Genomic DNA, 4,666 nt, shown 5'->3' with positions numbered 1-4,666 from the left:
GTTTTCTTTTTATTGCGATAGCAATTATATGGACACTCAAAAGCAGATTTCTGCCGTCGGCGTCGCCGTCGCCGTTGTCGCCGCCGTCGCCGTCGCCGTGAGGTTCCGTATGACGTCAATGGAGATGAAAGCGTCGCTGCGCGCCGAACGCTGTATGTGCGAGTGAAAGGGGCGAGGGGCGCGCGCTTTCACGGGGAGTGAACGCACGGCGGAGAACAAACGCGCGTTCTGCGCCGTACTCCCTTAAGGGCTGCAGAATTAAGCGTCTCTTTCCTCCTTTGCAATCACCATATATGTAGAGTAAACGCGCCTTCTTTCGACGCGCGAGAGGCCATGGGGGAAGGGGAGAGGGAGGGAAGGGAGGCGACGTTTAACTGCGGCACCAAGTGCCTATTTATATAAGATGCTCCGGCAACAGTCACCAACGCCGCACGCATTTTGAGCGAACGCGGGCAAAACGCCGACGGCGTCGACAGCAGTTCTGCGTGTTGCCGGTGCTGTGCGGTGTTGCCGGTGCGGTGCGGTGCGGAACGCGCGTCACCTTATATTTGGGTTCGTCACACGAATATAACGTTCGCTTTTTTACTTTCATTTCGCCTGCTCACCATCAAGCTATTAACTGCCCGAGTATCTTGCGCAGTCTTCTCCTGATAAAGAGCACTGTTGGTGTCGCATGAATGTGGTAACGGCGCAACTCGCAACTCTGAGCAAGGCGATAGACGCGGTTGTGCAGGTCTTCAATATGGCTCGGTGGATCGCCGCGCAATCCGTGAAAGGCCTTGTGTTCGATTGTGTCGCGGGCATTTCTGAGCCGCTGTTTGTACGATAACCTTAGTAGGTGTCGCAATGGACGACGCCGTTCTCGCCGACAGTGCCAGAGCCCTTCCTTTTGCTTTATTCTGCGGCGGTAGTTCATACTGTCCGAGACAACCTCCCCCCCCCCCCCCCCCTCGCGGTATTTACGTGAAAATACGGTACGTTTCACGTCTCTCTTGCCGTTGACATTCATTTTTTTTTCGTCTTCCTAACCGTAGGTGAATCCCGTGCAACCAAGTGACCGTGTCACTACTCCGGGGGACAACGCAACCATGTGACCGTGGCACTACTCCGAGGGACAACGGAGCAACCGTCGTCGCTACGTTTGATCTTCGGCAGTTATATTCACCAGGTGCGATTCTAGCTTGCGAGGGTGGCGCGGCTAATCAACTAGTTGGCAATGCTAATTGTTTTAAACTGATTGGCATGAAAAGGCCGCTGCCACATTGGGTCGTCGTCGTGACGGAAGCGGAGAGGACTGGGTGGGGCGATTGTCGTTTTAGGCTTAGCTAACACCAGGAAGGGTAGCTCGTGCTGCGCAGGCTCCAGCTGGCAGGTGTCCTCTCTCGTTTGCGACAGGGACGACGGCCCATTCCGAGTGCTATTGCTTCCCAGTCATAAATTCGCGTGTCGGCGCGCGCGAAATGTGGAAGTCAATTGCACGCGGAATTAATTAGTGTCAGGTTTCTTCCAGCGAAACAGAAGAAGAACGGACGTTGCCTACGGTCTGCAGCGCGGTGCGCTGCAGCGAAGACGGTGGTGGGTGGCCACATTTTTTTGTCTTCCGTATGTTCTTGTCACTATTGCTGTGTCACGCCGTGCTTTCGTCGCTCGACAAGCCAACCATCGTGTACTAGTCCCATCGCCCACTCCAGCGCGATGACGCTTGTCTTGGTGAGTACATGCTTTCTGGTTACTTTCGTCATTTCACAAGTGCCCCCCCCCCCTTTCTTTTTTCTAGATCTGCAACCTGTGCCTTGGCCCCTGGCACCCGGTTCCTGCACCCGGCCGTGTCTCGCAACGATGACGTTCAGCACCTGTCTGTCGTCCAGCAGCTGATCGTGTCTTCACTTCTGTTCCTGCCTCACTGCTATTGTGTCCTGGTGAATGAAGATGCCTGCAATCTCCGTGCTGCAGAACGTCCACTGCACGTAATTATATCGAGTTCTTCCAGCCCATGCTGTGACGGGTGTGCTGACATGTTATTCATAAGATGCCCGTTTGTCATTTCAGGCCGCATCCTTTAGTGCCAGACGCACGCGACAGATATTCCTGCACCCAGTCGTATCTAGCACAGATGACGTTCAGCACCTGTCTGTCGTCCAGCAGCTGATCGTGTCTTGACTTCTGTTCCTGCCTCACTGCTATTGTCCTCGTGAATGAAGATGCCTGCAATCCCCGCCCTGCAGAACGCCCAGTGCACGTAAACATATCCAATTGTTCCGACTCGTACTGCGACGGTGTGCTGACAGGTAATTAACAAGATGCCTGTTTGTTGTTTCAGTCTGCAACCCTCGTCTCGACATCTGCCATCCATCAAGGTATCTCCCACCAGCGTAATAGGCAATTACACCAAGTGCAGACCGTAGGGAGGCAGGCGTTTCTCTCCCGACTCATCGCATTGCTGCTCCCGAAAACGTCGTGCTGCAGGAAACGTTCTTCGCTGCCTCGACGAAGCCACACAACTATGAAGTCCCAAGAAACAGCACGACGTCACGTGACATGAATGCTCATCCCGGTTGAAGTTGTTCATTCCACCCTATAGAAGATGACGGCCACTCGATGAAGTCGCATGTTATTCAGTGGCTGTGACCGTATGATCTGGGTACCTAAAAGTCCCAGGTAACATGCTGTTCTATAGCTCATCGTAGTATTACTCGTGGTAGTGGTACATTGGGTTGATGTGGGGATTCTTGCTTCTTACGTTCATTAGAATTCCGTGCTTTTGTAATGGCACAACGATGCTGCTTTGCGTTTCATAATTTTGTGCGCGCGCGCATTGGTGTGTGTGTGTGTGTGTGTGTGTGTGTGTGTGTGTGTGTGTGTGTGTGTGCGTGTGTGCACATTGATGTCTGTGTGTGCGTGTGTGCACATTGATGTGTGTGTGTGTGTGTGTGCACATTGATGTGTGTGTGTGTGTGTGTGTGTGTGCACATTGATGTGTGTGTGTGTGTGTGTGTGTGTGTGCACATTGATGTGTGTGTGTGTGTGTGTGCACATTGATGTGTGTGTGTGTGTGTGTGTGCACATTGATGTGTGTGTGTGTGTGTGTGTGTGCACATTGATGTGTGTGTGTGTGTGTGTGTGTGTGATGTGTGTGTGTGTGCGCACACATTGATGTTTGTGTGTGTGTGTGTGCGCGCGCGCATTTCATCTCGTAGTTAACATCATTCCGGCTGGGCTGTATTTCCTATTCATCCACGAATTGTTTGACTGGTTTCTTGCAATTGGTGATTTCCTTCATTAAGGTCGTCGAATGCTCAGCAATGATGGTTGCGAATTGTTTCGGAAACTCTTGCAACATTTGCACAGTACAACTCACCCACTCGTATATTTAGTTGTGGCACTTTGGTATTGGTATTCCAAGGAATTTCTGTTTGTATCTTTTCCTTATTCATATATTCTTTGTCTTTCAAGTGACTCATCATGGACAATGCAAAACAGCATCAATGTACCATTACAAAAATCACACGGTGTGAATTAAGGGCATTAAATCTTATTATTATAAGCACATCCTTAATCTGGTGCCTCCATGGCACCAAGTTGTTGCATTTTTAACCTGTCTGCTGTCATTAATGATGCTGATAATAAAGCAGTGTACCACCCGAAAGGCAGGTTCTGGATCGCTCTTCAGACACTACCACACATGCCTGCTTTGTTAACCAGACTGTTTTGCCACAGTTCCTTTTGTCCTACATGAGTGTTCACCGCCCTGTGTAAATTTACCTGCCTGTGTTTATTTACTGGACATTTCTATGACGTGCATTTGCTCACTGATATTCCCTGGAAGTGAATAAAATAGCGAGGATGTTTTTTCATCGTACCTTTCTTGCAATGTTTTCCCCTATGTGAAAAAGATTGTCAGAACTACCTCTTACACAATAAATTGTTTGCCCAGTTGCTTCAAGTGTGCTGTTCTGAAAATTAAAATTGAGCCTGCGAAACTGGTGTTACACGCCAGATGCAATGAAATTTTGGACATAGATCCCGGGTAGATAGTGCAGCCTCTGCAAAATTCTTCATTTGAAATGCCTCTAGAAATTTTCAGCGTAACTGCTGCATGCCGAAATATGGAGACCATGATATCGATCCCATCATTGCAGCTTAAGCTGGTTTGGGTGGATTTTGTTGTCGCACTTCTAAGTATTTTCTGTCTGTTATCATATTAGCCGCTATTACGAGGAGGAAACTGCTAGTTATTGTAGGTTGCCAAGTGCTGCTGGTGATACTTGCATGAATTGCAACAGGCATAACAGCTAGCGGTACGCAAATTTCAATTTCGCCGCTATAGTATCAATGTCCTTCCACAGTGCTGACATGGAAGGAAATCGCAGTGCAAGATAAGATTATATGACCTCGGATGTTCGGTAGCCAGTGGTCTGAAGAACGAGCACAGTAAGTCGTGTAGACGCACAGTATACCCAGGGATTACTTTCTGTGGCAATGAAGGGAAAGTTACTGGGTGTGGAGCTATATACGGTGCAAATACTAAGCCGCCAGAGTCTGACAGCCATTTTTTACCACTATACTGAATCGGCAATGGTTTTGCATTAGCCCTGACGTGAAAGATAAAAAAACAAAACATCTTAAAATTTTCTTTTCCCCAGCTTAATACAGTGGAACCCGGATA

General features: G+C 49.2%; 1 long non-coding RNA gene across 1 annotated transcript; it reads left to right on the top strand.

Annotated features, from left to right (window-relative positions):
• The first annotated feature begins 1,381 nt into the window (after positions 1 to 1,381).
• On the top strand, positions 1,382 to 2,679 carry LOC125944579 (uncharacterized). Its single transcript, XR_007466288.1, has 3 exons — positions 1,382 to 1,967; positions 2,050 to 2,239; positions 2,321 to 2,679. It is a non-coding gene; the product is annotated as an uncharacterized LOC125944579 (long non-coding RNA).
• The last annotated feature ends 1,987 nt before the right edge of the window (positions 2,680 to 4,666 follow it).

This window comes from Dermacentor silvarum, chromosome 3, assembly GCF_013339745.2.
Source record: "Dermacentor silvarum isolate Dsil-2018 chromosome 3, BIME_Dsil_1.4, whole genome shotgun sequence".
Lineage (NCBI taxonomy): Eukaryota > Metazoa > Arthropoda > Arachnida > Ixodida > Ixodidae > Dermacentor > Dermacentor silvarum.
The sequence above is the reverse complement of the archived record's forward strand: the minus strand, read 5'-3'. Positions and strand labels throughout refer to the sequence as shown.